Raw genomic sequence first — 18,599 nt, 5'->3', positions numbered from 1 at the left:
AGATTTAAGTTATACTGTTTCTATGTTCTAAATAAACCATGTAGTAGAAAACTGCTCACAAATTATGTAAGTTATAGTCTATTTTATTTCTTAAACTATTATAAAAAGTTAGTTGTTGAGATTTAAAAGTATTTTGGGGTGGCACCTGGGTGGCTCAGTCGGTTAAGTGTCTGACTTCAGCTCAGGTCATGGTCTCATCATGGTTAGAGGGTTCGAGCCCTGCATAGGGCTCTCTGCTGTCAGCAGGGAGCCTGCTAGGGATTTTGTCTCTCCCTCTCTCCTACATCCCTCTCTCTCTCTCTGTCTCAAAATAAGTAAATAAACTAAAAAAAATAAAAGTATTTTTGACTGATTTTTTTTATACAGTTGTCATTAGCAAAATGATATGCCATTGTGAGCCCTGGTTGGACAAGCGAGCCCATAAAAAGTTTTCAGTGTGTTCCCATTCAATTGTCTTTAATGTAACAGCACATAAACATTATGCTGCTCATGGTACTAGATTCTCTCTCACTTTAACTATTACATTAAATATTTTTTACATTGTAATACTGTCTGAAGTTCTTACATATTTAATATCTCTGTAGTTAACTGAGGCACAAAAATCATTTGTTATTATGACATATTTACTTAAGTGAGATTAATTTTATTCATTTAATAAATAGAATCTATATAGTTTGGTAAATAATCAGAGTAAATTAAATTAAACTTAAAACTTCTGTATGTGTTTATTTCTTTCAAATGACAAGTGAAATCACATATATTATTAAATAATTGTGTTTCTCTTGATATGGGATTTTTCTTTCAAATGGTATGTCCTATTACGTTTTTCAAAACATAGTATTATCTAGTTTTTCCCCTTTGATTCCATTACTAATTTTGTAAGTTAATTACTTCTTCCTTTCTCAGATTAATCCACCTTCTATAATAAGGTAAGGGTAAAGACAGTAGTGACCTCACTGTTCACAGACAAGTTATTAACACCAACTCTCTGAAAAAAGTTTATCTTCCAAACCTTTACCTACTCCAATTGCATGAATGCTTATAAAGTGACCCTAACAGGTTTGATACTATTTCCAGCTGCTGTTGGCATCTTAGCACTGCAGGAGCCCAGACCTGCCCAGTATCCTGGTTTCCACCCAAATATTCAAAAATTATTTAATCTTCTTAGTGTTTATTTATTTACCTGTTGTTTTTATAGCTGACTTTTTGGAAGATAGATACCATCATTATACGTTTTATTTATCAATTCTCATACCCAAGAGTAGAATTTGTTATGCACATTCACTTAATTTAAAATGTTGGGATGCATGGGTGGCTCAGTTGGTTCAGCTCAAGTCATGATCTCGCGGTTCCTGAGTTCGAGCCCCCTGTGGGCTCTGTGCTGACAGCTCAGAATCTAGAGCTTGTTTGGACTCAGTGTCTCTCTCTCTCTCTCTCTCTGCCCCTCGCCTGCTAGCACTCTGTCTCTCTCTCTCTGTCTTAAAATAAGTAAACGTTAAAATAATGCCAAAACAGGGGCCCCTGGGTGACTCAGTCGTTTAAGCATCGGACTCTTGATTTCGGTCGTGTCGTGATCTCAGGGTCGTGGGATCGAGCCCCAATTCTGGCTCTGTGCTGAGCATGGAGTCTGCTTAAGATTCTCTCTCAAAATAAATAAACACTTTTAAAAAGTCAAAAAGCTACCAAAATCGTAATAGAGTCATTTTAAATAGTTTTTAAAATTTGAGTAGAGTTGACACATAATGTTACATTGGTTCCAGGTGTACAAGGTAACATATGACAAGTTCACACATTGTGCTCTCTCCACCACAGGTGTAGCTGCCCCGACACATCCTGTTACGGTATCAGTGACTGTTCCTCATGCTGTGCCTTCTATTCAGTCACTACTTCATTCCCTAACTGGAGCCTGTGTTCCCGCTCCCCCTCCCCCACTGTCCCAACCCCCACACCCTCCTTTCTGGCAACCAACTCAGATGTTCATTTACTGTATATAATACATGTGAATACAAAATGTCCTGAAGTAAATATTTAAAGTGATTTATTTGAATTCACATTTCACTGTATCATCCTGAAATCACTGAATACATGACTTACGCAGTACCAAGTTAGAATATCCAGAAATTTCTCTAAAACTTTGTGTGAGACCCTGAACTTTGTGGCCACACTGGCACCATGGGTACATGTGTAACCGTGTCACATCTTGTTTGAGCACCGATGACTACCTTTGATGCCCTGGATTCTCAGGTCAACCAAACCCTCCTTCTTACACGTCTTCAATTTAGTATTGAAGTGATTAAAACACATTCTGGTGACATAGTTGAAACGACACTGATAATGATTTTTTGCTTGATTTCTAAGTTGTCCAAATACTTTCTTATTCTGGCAGACACACGGTTTGCAGCCAGCAGCACAGTGACAGGGACCACAGGGACATGTGCTGCTCACAGTCCAGTCACAGCCTTCGTTCACCATGTAAAATGCTCTGCTTCACTGCACAGTAGATAGTGTGACTTCTGATGGCACTTTTCCCATGTTGGTCGCTCTTACCAAACCTGTAAAGACTATTATGCAAAGTTTTTCTATTTCAAAGACTTTACTGTGTGAAGTTCATTGATAATGTTCTTCACACTTTTCTTCCTGATTATTGCTAATTGTTCATTGCATTCTGGGCACTGACAGCATGTGCTTAGCACGTTCACATTCACACAGCTTTGGAGCATGATTTGCACGTAATATTACATGGTTAGCAAGAGTAAGACATCAGTGAGTTCTGACAAAAATAACAGAGATCTTTTTTTAATATTAGAAATTTCAAACGGTGTTTTCTTTGAACTAAATCATACACAGTCTAGAAGCCATTCCCAAGCGTTATAACATTTGTACAGTATTAGATGCTCTGTGACACAGCAGGTTGCGATTCATTGCTGGTGTTATGTCTCCCTGTTCCCTCTCAGATCCAGAAGATTCACGATTAGTGTATTTCAAACAATGTTAAAAGGCACTGAAGCTTTGTCACTTCATTCTGTTTATTCTTAGTATTGTATTTATGTTCTTGAATCTGTATCTATTATTTACACAACAGTTGTGGCAGACTGACATTGAAAACAAAGGAAAAGTTGTGCAGCATGAGGGTAATGATAAATTGAAGACTCTCCTAATCTCAGAGGGAAGAAACACAATCCAGATCATTGTCCAAACTGCCTTCAGATCACATCTGCCACGTCAGCTCTTCTCGCACACCCAGCCTGCCAGCCTGCCCTACATTTTCGGACTTCCAGCCCCACCCCAGTCCCATGAGCTGCTTCCTTAAAATACACCCACCTTGGGGCGCCTGGGTGGCGCAGTCAGTTAAGCGTCCGACTTCAGCCAGGTCACGATCTCGCGGTCCGTGAGTTCGAGCCCCGCGTCAGGCTCTGGGCTGATGGCTCGGAGCCTGGAACCTGTTTCCGATTCTGTGTCTCCCTCTCTCTCTGCCCCTCCCCCGTTCATGCTCTGTCTCTCTCTGTCCCAAAAATAAATAAACGTTGAAAAAAAAAATACACCAACCTCTTCCTTGATGCATGTATCTTATTGTGTCTGTTTCTCTGAGCACCCTGACTAACACAGTACTGACAGGCACTAAGGATAGGGACCTACAAAAAAGAAAACTCGCCATTGTCATGGAAAGTACAGTGGCAGGTGGTGAACATGCAATCACGTGATGATCACTGGCCATGGTTGCACGTGAGCAGGAGCTACTCACCTTCCCTGGGGTGCGGCTGGGGTGAGGGGAGGGGGCAAACTGTCTCTGAGGACTCCTGGGCTGAGGGGACAATAAGGGAATTCTCTGTGATGGGGAGGGTGGGGGCTTCCTCTCCTGCCTGACACCCACCTTCCTGGTTCAGTTTTCTGTCAGAGGGCCCATGGCCTTCCTGGACTATTGACACTAGGGGGGTGCATTTCCATCCCCACTTGCTTGGTGTCTCTATCTAGTAGCTGTAACAGCACAGGTGGGTCATGGTACCAGGAGCCAACAGAACATATGTGCATCCCATAGGACAGGGAAGATTTCCTTGGACAGGGTTGTTGGGGGGAGGTCAATGGGCCTGGGGGAGGGGAAGACCCCGCACCAGGGTTGAACCTGTTCTGCCCAGAAGTCCAACCAGGATTCTAGATATTTCTGCAGGCTTCCACCAAGCTCTCCCTGCACATAGGCTGAGGAAGCCTGTTTGAAAGCCATCTGCATCATGATTTCCTTAGCCAAGATCTGCGCTGAGGACCAGGGAACTGTCCATCCATGGGTCTTGGGGTCATAGGGGAGGAAAGAGCTCCCATCATAGTGGAAATGAATGAAACCCCTGGTGCTGTTGTCCTCTCAGATCTCCCAGCCCCAGATCTCCTGGAGTGAATAGGAGCCTGCCCCCAGCCAGCAGTGACAAATCCCATCCTGTGTTCCTCTGCCTTCCCCACACCAGTGACAGAATCCAGCCAGAAGGGTCCCTCCCTCCTCTCCTCCACCTCTTCCCTGTGCTGAGTAATGACCACCTCTGGGCGGAAGTCCACAGACTCTCAGGCCTCACCTCCACTCCCAGGTAAATCCAGTGGAAGGAAAACAGGTCTCTGCTCTTGGTCGTGAACTTCCCTGGGAAAGGCCTCTCATCACTCTTGCCCCCACTCCACTATCTCCTACTTTCTGCGCCCACAGGGCCAGGGGGCCTGCCAGAGTCATTCTGAGGCCCTTCTTGCTCTCTCTCAAGTCCTTGGTCTCTGTATCCCACGTCTTAGGTACCAGGACTTCTTCTGCCCACAGTCCCTGTGCCTCTGCCATGTCTATCTCACTGTCATCTGCAGGAAGGCCTGACCATCCACGCGTCCCTCAATGAAAAATCTCTGATACACAGATTCATCCTGGGACAGCACCGTGAGGTTATAATGAAGACTGAGGGATCCTGGCAAGGAGGAGACTGCCTCCTGGAAGGAACTGTTCATCAAATATTTCTCAGCAAAGCTGTGCTGTCCTGAGCTGCTTGAAGTCTTGAGGGTGCAGAAAATGCACATGTACAGGGGACAGGAAGGAAGCTTTCCAGTACAGGAAGATAGGCAAGGGGCGTGAAGGAGAGGGAAGAAGGAATGTCTGTGGGGGGTGGGGGTGGAGGACAGGAGCCAGGAGAGGGAGCCAGAGGCAGGGTGGGGACAGTGACACAGAGGGCCTGTGGGGTGGATTGTGACCACAAGGGAGTTTAGGGTGGCCCAGTGCCCTGGGGGTGAGGGGGGAAGGTGTGGGCCTGGGACCAGAGCGGAAGTATGGCAGGGTGAGGCCCCCAGGTGGGGAATGTCATGGACCTGCCAGTGTCCCTGGGGAGAGGCAGTCAGAGGGTCTCTGAGAGACAGAGCAGCGAGTCTATATTAGAAAGGAGGGTCAGTGGAAGAGAAAATAGACCCGACACACCTCGGTGCACACCTTGGGGAAGGACTGGCATGGTGGGCGTGGTTCTGGGAGGGGGGCGGGTCATCCCTCCAAGGAAGGACTTCAGCCCAGGACTGGCAGGCTGGGAGAAGGCTGGCTGTGTGGAAAGGCTGGTGCTGACCACCTGGCAGAAACAACAAGTTTGGAGACCAGATGTCAGGAGTGGGGTCCACTGGGGTCAAGGAACCAAAGGAGTGGGTGAGGGCCAAGGATCTGGGCAGCTGGACCTCAAGAAGTTTTCTGGTCAGTTGGGGGAGAAGGGAAGGCAGGAGGCAGCAGGGGAGACTAGTGCTGAGGGTCTGGGAAGGGGGACTGAATGTCTCAGAACAAACTTGAATCAGAGGCTGACAGGAGAGGAGGGGATTTGGGCCAAGAGCCAGGAGGAGGGGTGTGGATGTCAGGGCCCCATGGGAGGAGCTCCTGAGAGAGGAGAGCTTGGTGAGGGCCCAGCATGTGGGCAAGGGGTGTGAGCAGGCATGGGGCCATGGGGGAGGGTTGCAGAGGGACCAGGGAGACACAGAGTCCAGTCCACAGGGAGAGTGGAAACCTCGAGAGCGTGAGGGTGGGATGAAGGAGAGGGGACAGGGAGGTGTGGGTGCTGGTCCAGGATGGAGAACGTCCAAGAGCAGGTGCCTGCAATGGAGGGGAGGGAGGAGGAGGGGCACCAAAACAAGGAACAAGTCTGGCCAAGAAGCTGCACCCCATGCCACAGTGCTCCCCTTAGTGATGGCAGGACAGCAGTTGGAGGGAGACGCTCTGGGCAAAATACCCCCTCAGAAAATTAGAGTGGAGGAAAGTTAGGGAGAGGGAAGTAAGCCAGAAGTTTCCTTGCAGGCAATGGCCCATGGGAGGAGTGAAATTGGCGGGGGTGAGGAGGGGTGAGGTGAGGGACCCAGAAGCGGTTCAGAGAAAGAAACCAAGGAGAATGTCAGGGAAAGGGTGAGGGACATGGGGGACCCCGATGAGAGGTGAAGAGATTGGAGAAGCGGGCTTGAGCTTTGAGGGCAACAGGCCCCCTCCTTCCCTGGGCGGTCTGACGGATGATGGGGCCCCCACAACATTCACTGAGGCCACTGCCCCTCCAACTACCACAGTGAACCCCAGGCAGCAGTGGCTCTCCCCAGCAGAAAGGCAAAAGTCACAGCGGGGCTCAGAGCAGTGGAACAAGCTGTCCCATGTCTGCAATCTTGCCCACCTCCAGGTGGGTGATGGGCACCAGGCTCAGCAGAGCCGTCGAGAATCCAGGGAAAAAAGTACAGTCCAAAGGAAGCCCTAGGCCTCTACCCCCCATACCTAGAATAGTCTACCAATCAAGAGCAGGACGTGTGCCTAGCGGGTGACCATGAAGTCCCCTAAGTCCAGGGCTGAGGGAACACACACCAAGACCACCAGAAGACCTCAGCAGGCTGGAGCTAGTGGCACAGGGAAACCCAGAGAAGCTGGAAAGCCTGTGGTTCGGGATCCCAAGCAGGGTTAGGCTGCAGGGCAGTGCAGCCAAATGGTGCAGGGACAGGCTCTGAGCAGGTGGGTGTCAGGGCCCCAACCTCAGGAGCTCCAGACCACTGTTGCCCAGAGCAGCACAGACCTCCCCTCACTCCTGTAGAAACCAAATTCAACAGTGTTATCAAAAAAATGGTTCACCACAATCAAGTGGGATTTATTCTTGGGTTGCAAGAATATTCGTGGGTTGCAATATTGCAAGAATATTCTTGGGTTGTAAGGGTGGTTCAGTGTTTGCGAAATCAATCCACATGATACATAACATCAATAAGAGAAAGGATAACCATATGATCATTTCAATGGATGCAGAAAAAAGCATTTGACAAAGTACAATTTAAATTTGCAGTAAAACCCCTCAATAAAGTAGGTATAGAGGGAACATAGCTCAATGTAATAAAGGTCATATATGAAAACCCACAGCTAACATCATCCTGAATAGGGGACAAACTGAGAACTCCGCATCACTCATCATCAGAGAAATACAAATCAAAACCACACTGAGATATCACTTCATACTTGTCCGAATGGCTGAAATCAAAACACAGGAAACAACAGGTCTTGATGTGGATGTGGAGGAAAAGGAGGCTTATGCACTGTTAGTGGGAATGCAAATGGGTGCAGCCACAGTGGAAAACAGTCGGAGGTTCCTCAGAAAATTAAAAATACAATTAATTACCAGATGATCCAGTAATTCCACTACTGGGTATTTTTCCAAAGAATATGAAAACACTAATTTAAAAAGATATACACCCTGATGTTTATTGCATCATTCTTCACAATAGCCAAATTATGAAGGTAGTCCATGCGTCCTTCCAGAGATGGATTAAGAGCCTGTGGTATATTATGTTTTAAAGTTTATTTATTTATTTTGATAGAGAGCACAAGCGAGGGAGGTCAGAGAGAGGAGGAGGCAGAAAACTGCAGGCTGGCTCCCCACTGTCAGCACTGAGCCTCATACGGGGCTCGATTCCATGACTTGAACCAAAATCAAGAGTCATAGGCTGAACCAAATGAGACACTCAGGTGCCCCCAAGATGCGGTGATATTTATGCAACGGACTGTTACTCAGCCACAAAAAAGAATGAAATCTTGCCATTTGCAGCAAAATGAATGGATCACGAGAGTATAATGCTAAGTGAAATAAGTCAGAGAAAGACAAATACAATATGATTTCAGTCATATGTGGAACATAAGAAACAAAACAAAGGAACCAAGCGAAAAAGAGATAAACCGAAAACCAGACTCAGAACTATAGAGAACATATGGATGGTTACCAGAGGGCAGGTGGGGGTGGGGGGGTGGGGTGAAACAGGTGAAGGGGATTAAGAATACACTTATCCCGACAGGCACAGAGCAATGTATAAAATTGTGGGCTCCCTAAATTGTACATCCAAAACTCATATGACACTGCTCATTAACCACGCTGGAAGTAAAACAAAAACAGGAGAAAACAAAAACAAGATTAGTAAGTGGGTGCCCTTCACGTAGGTCCTGGGCACTTTTCAAACTGCTGTTTAGCTGAGTCCTGAGGGGTGTGAGGCCGGACACAGGCCTTGTAAGAGTGGGTTCTTGGGGAGGAGTTCAGGTGGCAGAGGAGGAGGGGGACCGTAAGTTTGTCTCATCCCTGGAACTCGGCCAGATAGTTATCAAATCACTTTGAACACCAGAGAAATCAATTGGAGTTTGGAGTGAACAAAAACTCTACAAGTAGAAAAGTGACCACCTTCTGGAAGGCAGGAGGCAGGAGATTTGATTTGGGGGAGCCAAAGCTGCAGTTAGGGCAGCAGGCAGGGAGCCTGCTTACAGAGCTACCACAAGAATTATAAGCAGCGCACAATCTGAACTTTAGCCCGCTGCTGTGGGGGTGTGCCTGGCTTACAGGTGCTCAAGTGGCAACGTGGGAGGAGTCCCAGGAGTGACAGTCTGCTCTGAGGATCCCTGGGTCACAAGAAGGACAAGGGCCCCCACGTGCTCCATTGCTCCCAAGTGTAGGAGCAGGGCCTTCAGCTGAGGGGAGAGAGCTGTGGTGCCGCATTCTGCTCTGTTTTCCAGAAACTTGGAACAACTGCATGGTTGTGCCACCACTTTCCTGGCATCGCCCGCAAACAGCAAAAGTGACGCGAGATCCTCTCCTAGGGAACAGCGCTGGTCCGGGCCAGGGGAATCCCTAAAACTTGGAGTTTTGAAACTCGGTCACATGCTTGTGGTAAAAAAGGTCAGACCCAGAGCTATCAAGCCTTACTATAAAGCTACAGAAATCAAAGCATTATAGTATTGGCATAAAAACAGGTATACAGACTTATGAAAAAACAGGGTCCAGAAAATTTCTTTGGATATATGCCAAGTGATTATTGACAAGGGTGCCAAAACAATTCATTGGGAAAGGACAGTTGTTTTAACAAATGATATTGGGAAAACTGGATAGCCACATGCAAAAGAAGGGAAACGGGACATAAGCGAGGTAATTCCTTGCTTTTCTGTGAGGGATTTCTGAAAAATTAGGGGCGCAGTCTTTCAGCTCCATCCTTGGAGAGTGGGAGCTTCCACATTCACCAGCCCATCAGCCCTGAAAGGCTTCGGGAAGCAAATCAGCGCCATCTAGCGGACGCGAGAACTGCTTACATCAAGCCCTGACCACCTTGCTATGAAGTCACATTTCCATCTCAGAATCAGCACAACAGGCCCCTCCTCCAGATGGCCAGCACTTGCTCCCACCACCTCTACTGATCATAAAACACACCAAAGCTTCAGCTCTAGGGAAAATAAGATCGAGTTCCTCTTTTACTTTTATTCTTTATTTTTAAATTATTTTTTCATTTATTTTCTTATTTTTAAAAATTCCTTTTTTATGTTTTATTATCATTTTCTTAATTTATATATATTTTATTTTGTGTATTTGTGTATTTTTATTTTATTTTATTTTTATTATGATTATAATTTTTGTTGTTTGGATATAGATTCCTTTAACAAACAGACAAAACATACCCAGGATCTCACTTTTTTGATAGTTTCTGTCTTGCTTTGTTTTTTTTCTTTCTTTTCTGTTCTGGGAAAAATGACAAGAGAGAGGAATTCACACCAAAAGAAAGAGCGAGAAATATATCTCTCAGTCAGTGATTTAACCAATACAGATATAAGTAAGATGTCTGTACTAGAATTTAAAACAATTATAAGAATAATAGCTGAGCTTGAAATATACATAGAAGACACTACAGAATCTTTTCTGCAGTAATAAAAGAACTAAAATCTAGTCAGCTCAAAATTAAAAATGCGGTAGCTGATGGCACAAAAATAGACACTCAGATCAATGGAACAAAATACAGAATCCAGAAATAGACCAACAAACGTATGACCAACTAATCTTTGACAAAGCAGGAAAGACTATCCAATGGAATAAAGATGGTCTCTTCAGCAAGTGGTGCTGAGGAAACTGGACAGCAACATGCAGAAGAATGACCCTGGACCACTTTCTTACACCATACACAAAAATCAACTCAAAATGGATGAAAGATTTCAGTGTAAGACAGGAAGCCATCAAAATCCTCAAGGAGAAAGCAGGAAAAAACCTCTTTGATCTTGGCCACAGCAACATCTTACTCAACACGTCTCCGGAGGCAAGGCAAACAAAAGCAAAAATGAACTACTGGGACCTCATCAACATAAAAATCTTCTGTACAGAGAAGGAAACAATCAGCAAAACTCAAAGGCAACTGACAGAATGGGAGAAGATATTTGCAAATGACATATGAGATAAAGGGTTAGTATCCAAAATCTATAAAGAACTTGCCAAACTTAACACCCAAAATCAAATAATCCAGTGAAGAAATGGGCAAAAGACATGAATAGACAATTCTCCAAAGAAGGCATCCAGATGGCCAACTGACACATGAAAAAATGCTCAACATCACTCATCATCAGGGAGATGCAAATCAAAACCACCATGAGATACCACCTGACTTCTGTCAGAATGGCTCACATTAACAACTCAGGCAACAACAGATGTTGGCGAGGATACAGGGAAAGAAGGATCTCTTTTGCATTGCTGGTGAGAATGCAAGCTGGTGCAGCCACTCTGGAAAACAGTATGGAGGTTCCTCAAAAAATTAAAAATGGAACTACCCTACAACTGAGCAATTGCACTGTTAGGTATTTATCCAAGGGATACAGGTATGCTGATTCGAAGGGACACATGCATCCCCATATTTATAGCAGAACTATCAACAGTAGCCGAAGTATGGGAAGAGCCCAAATGTCCATCAATGGATGAATGGATAAAGAAGAAGTGGTACGTATATACAATAGAGTATGACTCGGCAATCAAAAAGATGAAATCTTGCCATTTGCAACTACATGGATGGAACTGGAGAGTATTATGCTGAGTGAAATTAGTCAGAGAAAGACAAAAATCATATGACTTCACTCATATGAGGACTTTAAGAGACAAAACAGATGAACATAAGGAAAGGGAAGCAAAAATAATATAAAAACAGGGAGAGGGACAAAACAGAAGAGACTCATAAATATGGAGAACAAACTGAGGGTTACTGGAGGAGTTGTGGGAGGGGGATGGACTAAATGGGTAAGAGGCATTAGGGAATCTACTCCTGAAATCATTGTTGCACTATATACTTACTAATTTGGATGTAATGTTAAAAAATAAAATTTAAAAAAATGCTGTAACTGAAATGCAAACCCAAATAGAGTTCATAAAAATGAGGATGGATGAATTAGAGGAACGAAACAATGATATAGAAGATAAAATGATGGAAAATAATGAACTGAAAAGAAGGAAAGAAAGGTACTGTATCATGAAGGTAGACTTAGGAAACTCAGGACTTCCTAAAATGGAATAAAATTTGCATCATAGGAGTCCCAGAAGATGACAAGAAAGAAAAAGGGGCAGAAGGTTTATTCAAACAAATTATAGCTGAAAGTTTCCCTAATCTGTGTGAGGACACAGACATCAAAATCCAAAAGCACAGAAAACTCCCATTAAATTCAACAAAAGCTGATCATCACCAAGACATATCATAGTGAAATTTATAAAACACACAGACTAGGAAAGAATCCTGAAAGCAGCAAGGGGAAAAAAATGTCCTTAACATACAAGGGAAGACAGAACAGGTTCTCAGCAGCCCTGTCCACAGAAACTTGGCAGGCCACAAAGGAGTGGCAGGACACATACAATGTGATGAACGGGAAAAATATGCAGCCAAGAATTCTTTATCCGGCAAGGTTGTCATTCAGAACAGAAGGAGAGATAAATAGTTTCCAAGACAAACAAAAACTAAAGGAGTTTAAGACCAGTCCTGAAGGAAAAAATATTTTTTTGAGAGAGAGAAGGTGCAAGTGAGCAAGGGAGAGAGAGAGAGAATCCCATGAGGCACAGAGAGACAGACAGAGAGAGAGAGAGAGAAGCCAGGCTCAGCTGAACTGAGGCCCCAGCTCACCCTATGCAGGACTCAAACTCACAAACTGTGAGATTATGACCTGAGCTGAAATCACATGCTTAACCGACTTAGCCACCATGACTCGCCTTGAAAGAAATTGTAAGGGGGACTCTGAGTGGAGAAAAAAGACCAAAAGCACACACACAAAAAAACCTAGAAAGGACCAGAGAACATCACCAGGACACCAAATCTACAGGTAACACGGGGCACTAAAGCCATATATTTCTTTTTTTTTTAATTTTTTTAACGTTTATTCATTTTCTGAGAGACAGAGACAGAGCATGAGCAGGAAAGGGGTAGAGAGAGAGACACACAGAATCCAAAGCAGACTTCAGTCTCTGAGCTGTCAGCACAGAGCCCGAATTGGGGCTCAAACTCACGAACTGCGAGATCATGACCTGAGCCGAAGTCAGACGCTCAATCGACTGAGCCACCCAGGTGCCCTTAAAGCCATATCTTTCAATAATTATTCTGACTGTAAATGTATTAAATGTTCTAATCAAAAGATTATGGTATCAGAATGGACAAAACAACAAGATCCATCTATATGCTTCCTACAAAGGGTTCATTTTAGACCTAATGACACCTGCAGATTGAAAGTGACGGGTTGGAGGACCAACTACCATGCTAATGGACGTCAAAAGAAAGCCAGAATAGCCATACTTATATCAGATGAACTATATTTTAAACCAAAGACTGTACCAAGAGATGAAGAAGGACATTACATCATCATTAAGGGGTCAATCCAGAAAGAATATAAAACAATTGTAAACATTTATGCCCCCAAATTGGCAGAACACAAATATATAAATCAAGTAATCACAAACATAAAGGAAGTCATTTATAATAATACAATCATAGTAGAGGACTTTAACACCCCATTTACATCATTGGACTGACCATCTAAGCAGAAAACCAACAAGGAAACAATAGCTTTACATGACACACTGAACTGGATGGACCTAAAATATATATTCGGAACATTTCTTCCTAAAGCAGCAGAATACACATTCTTTTTGAGTGTACATGGGACATTCTCCAGAATAGATCACACACAAGGTCACAAATAAGCCCCCAACAAGAACAAAAAGATTGAGGTCATACCATGCACACTTTTAGACCACAACACCATGAAATTTGAAGTTAACCACAAGAAAAAATTTGAAAAGCCATCAAATACACGGAGGTTAAAGAACATCCTACAAAAGAATGACAGGTTAACCAGGAAATTAAAAAGTACCTGGATGCAAATGAAAATGAAAACACGACAGTTCAAAACCTGTGGGATGAAGCAAAGGCAGTCCTAATAGGAAAGTATATTGCAAAAGAGGCCTATCTCAAGAAGCAAGAAAGGTCTCAAATACACAACATAATCTTACACCTAAAGTAGCTAGAAAAGGAACAGCAAATACAGCCTAAAGCCAGCAGAGAAGGGAAATAATAAAGATTAGAGCAGAAAGAAACCATATAGAAACAAACAAACAAACAAACAAAACCCTAGTAGAACAGATCAACAAAACTAAGTCTGGTTTTTTGAAAGAATAAAACTGATAACCCTCTGGCCTCACATATCAAAAAGAAAAGAGAAAGGACCCCCAAAAGATAAAATTATAAATGAAAGAGGAGAGATCACAACCAACACCACAGAAATACAAACAATTATAAAAGAATACTATGAAAATTATATTCCAGAAAACTGGGCAATCTGGAAGAAATGGAAAATTCCTAGAAACTTACAAACAAAAAAACTGAAACAGGAAGAAATAGAAAATTTGAACAGATATATAACAAGCAAAGAAATTGAATTGTATTCAAAAATCTCCCAACAAACAAATGTCCTGGGCCAGATGGCTTCCCAGAGGAATTGTGACAGACATTTAAAGAATTCTTCTCAAAGTGTTCCTATTCTTCTCAAACTGTTCCAATAAATAGGAATGGAAGGAAAATGTCCAAACTGATTCTACAAAGCCAGCATTACCTTGATTCCAAAACCAGAGAAAGACCCCATCAAAAAGGAGAATTACGGGCAAAAACCCTTGATGAACAAGAATGCAAAAATGCTCAACAAAATAGTAGCAAATCGAATTCAACAGTACATTAATTAAAAGAAGTATTACTATGATCAAGTGGGATTTATTCCTGGGCTGTGGGTTTGGTTCAATGTTTGCAAATCAATCAACATGATACCCCACATTAATAAAAGAAAGACAAGGACCATATGATCCCGTCAATACATGCAGAAAAAGCATTTGGCAAAATACAGCATCCATGCTTGATAAATACCTTCTACAAATAGGGATAGATGGAACATGCCTCAACATCATAAAGGCTATTTATGAAAAACCCATAGCTAAAATCGTCCTCAATGGAGAAAAACTGAGAAACTTTCCCCTATGGTCAGGAACAAGACAAGAATGTCCAGTCTCACCATTACTATTTAACATACTACTGGAAGTCTTAGCTTCAGCAATCAGATAACAAAATGAAAGAAAAGGCATCCAAATTGGCAAGGAAGTACTCAAACTTTCACTCTTCACAGAAATCATAATACTCTGTGTAGAAAACCTGAAAGATTCCATCCCAAAATTGCTAAAACTAACACATGAATTCAGAAAAGTTGCAGATTGTTAAATCAACGTAGAAAAATCTGTTGCATTTGTATACACGAATAATGAGGCAGGAAAAAAAAAAGAAACAAGGAATCAACCCTGTTTGGAATTGCACCAAAACCAATAAGATACCTAGGAATAAACCTAACTAAAGAGGAAAAAGTTCTGCACTCTCATTGATAACTATAGAACACTTATAAAGAAATTGAGGATACAAAGAAATGGGAAAGCATTCCATGCTCATGGATTGGAAAAACAAATATTGTTCAAATGTCTATCCTCCCCAAAGCAATCTATAATTTAATACAATCCCTATCAAAATACCACCAGCATTTTTCACAGAGCTAAAACAAACAATCCTAAAATTTGTATGGAACCACAGAAGACCCCAAATAGCCAAAGAAACTCTGAAAAACAAAAAAACTGGAGGCATCACAATTCCAGATTTCAAGCTGTATTACAAAGCTGTAGTCATCAAGACAGTATGGTACTGGCACAAAAGCAGACACATAGATCAATGGAACAGAATAGAAAATTCAGAAATGGACCCACAACTATATGGTCAACTAATTTTTGACAAAGCAGGAATGAGTATCCAATGGAAAAAAGATAGTCTCTGTAACAAATGGTGTTGGGAACACTAAACAGCAACAGGAAGAAGAATAAAGTGGGACAACTTTCTTACACCATACACAAAAGGAAATTCAAAATGGATGAAAGACCTAAATTTGAGATAGGAACCCATCAAAATCAATAACAGCTTCTTACTGTACACACTGCTGGAGGCAAGGGAAACAAAAGCAAACATGAACTACTGGGAGTTCATCAAGATAAAAACCTTCTGCACAGGGAAGGAAACAACCAACCAAAGTAAAAGACAATCTACAGAATAGGAGACGATATTTGCAAACGACATATCTGATAAAGGATTAGTTTCCCAAATCTATAAAGAACTTAGCAAATTCCACACCCAAAAAGCAAATAACTCAATTAATAAATGGGCAGAAGACATGAATTTAGAAGACACTTTTCTAAAGAAGACATCCAGATGGCTAACAGACTTGTTAAAATATGCTAACATCATGAGAAAGAATGAAATCCTGCCATTTGCAGCAACGTCGATGGAACTGAAAGGTATTATGCTAAGTGAAATAAGTCAGAGAGAGACAGATATCATATGTTTTTACTGATATGTGGAACTTCAGAAACTTAACAGAAGACCGTGGGGGAAGGGAAGGGGAAAATATAGTCACAGAGATGGAGGGAGGCAAACCATAAGTGACTCTTAAATACAGAGAACAAACTGCGGGTTTATAGGGGGCAGGGAAGAGGGGGAAATGGTGATGGGCTTTGAGGAGGGCACTTGTTGGGATGAGCAGTGGGTGATGTATGTAAGTGATGAACCGTGGGAATCAACCCCAAAACCAAGAGCACACTTTATACAGTGTATGTTAGCCAACTTGACAATAAATTATGTTAAAAATAAACAAACAAACAAATAAGCAAGCACACAAATGTTTAAAAAAAAAGAAAATATGCTCACATTTTGCTGCCAGAATGTCTAAAATGAACATCACAAGACATAACAGATGTTGTCAAGTATGTGGAGAAGTGTTGGTGTCTTGAAGTGTTGGTGGGAATGTAAACTGGTGTAGCCACTCTGGAGAACAGTATGGAATTTCCTCAGAAAACTAGTAATAAAAATACCCTATGGTTCAGCAATTACACTACCATGTATTTACCCAAAGGGTACAAAAAGACATATTTGTAGGTATACATTCACCACAATGTTTATAGCAGCATTATCAATAATAGCTAAACTATGGAGAGAGCCCAAATGTCCATCGACCGATGAATGGATAAAAAAGAGGTGATATATATATATATGTGTGTGTGTGTGTGTGTGTGTGTGTGTGTGTATACATATATATATAGGAATATTACTCAGCTATTAAAAAGAATGAAATCTTCCCATTTACAACAACATGGATGGAGCTAGAATTTTTATGCTAAGCAAAATAAATCCATCAAAGAAAGACAAATATCATATGATTTCAATCATATGTGGAATTTTTTAATGTTTATTTACTTTTGAGAGCGAGACAGACAGAGTGCCAGTGGGGGAGTGGGAGAGAGAGAGGAGACACAGAATCTGAAGCAGGCTCCAGGCTCTGAGCTGTCAGCACAAAGCTGGATGCGGGACTCAGACTCACAAACAGTGAGATCATGACCTGAGCACAAGTCAGACGCCCAACTGACTGAATCATCCAGGCGACGCTCATATGTGGAATTTAAGAAACAAAACAGATGAACATGTGGGAAGCAGAAAAAAAAAGAGGAGAGAGGGAAGCAAACCACAAGAGACTCTTAATGATAGAGAATAGACTGAGGGTTGATGGAGGGAGGTGGGTGGAGATTGGCTAAATGGGTGATGGGCATTAAGGAAGGCACTTGTTATGATGAGCACTGGGTGTTTTATGTAAGTGATGAATCACTGAATTCTACTCCTGATACCAATATCGTACTGTATGTTAACTAACTAAAATTTAAATAAAAAGTTAAAAAAAAAAAGAGTGGGTTCTTCATTAGCTACAGTTCTGTAGTTTTCCTGAATATACTCACATTGGCTTTCAAAGTCAGGCCTTTTAGGGGCTCATCTCTCCTGTGCAGACCCCAGGGTTTAGTGCTTGGTGTGGGGCACAGACACTTGCTTTTCAGCGAAATTTTGTATTTTTGAAGTCCCAGTATATTTTGAATTCTCATATCTGGGAGGGGGCAGGTTTGCTTTTGGTTTTGTCTTTGTTTTTGTTTTTGGCAAGAGTGTCTCTGCCTCTCTTACCTGTTTTCATGCTGTCCTTTTATTGTTTGTTGTGCAGGCTGAAGTCTTTTTCAGAGAACATTATCCTGTATATAGTTGTAAATTTGTTGTGTCCATGAAAAGAGACAAGTTCAGGATGTCGGTAAACTGGTACCTTGAACCAGACTCCCAAAACCATCTTGATTACCTTTGCTTTGCAGGATGTTTTTGAAATTGGGAATTGGGGGTCCTACTACTTTGGCCTCCTTTTTTAAGATTGGTTAATCTAAGTCCCTTGACTTTTCCTATGAGTTTAGAATCAGTTTGTCAGTTCTTACAAAGGAGCTATTTAAGTATCTGATAGGGATTGTGTTGAACCTATAGATGAATTTGAGGAACGTTGCCACCTTGACAATATTAAGTCTTCTGACTGTGAACATGTTTCCATTTACTTAGATGTTTTTAAATTTCATTCAATAATGCCTTGTAGCTTTCAGAGTATAAGTTTTGCACTTCTTTTGTTCAATGTATTCCTAGTATTTAACTCATTTTGGTGCTATTATAAATGGAGTTGTTTTCTTAATTTCATTGTTGGATTGTTTATTGAAAGTATATGGACATACAACTGATTTTTCAGGTATTGACCTCATATCCTACAATGTTGCTGAACTTGTCTGTTTGTTCTAATAGTTGACGCCCTAGGATTTTCTATGTACAAGATCATGTCATCTGTGTGCGAACAGAAATAATTTTACTTCTTTTTTCCCCAATCAGGATGCACTTTATCTTATTTTCTT

The sequence above is a fragment of the Prionailurus viverrinus genome, chromosome B2 (genome assembly GCF_022837055.1).
Source record: "Prionailurus viverrinus isolate Anna chromosome B2, UM_Priviv_1.0, whole genome shotgun sequence".
Classification (NCBI taxonomy): Eukaryota; Metazoa; Chordata; class Mammalia; order Carnivora; family Felidae; genus Prionailurus; species Prionailurus viverrinus.
Note: the sequence above shows the minus strand (reverse complement) of the source record.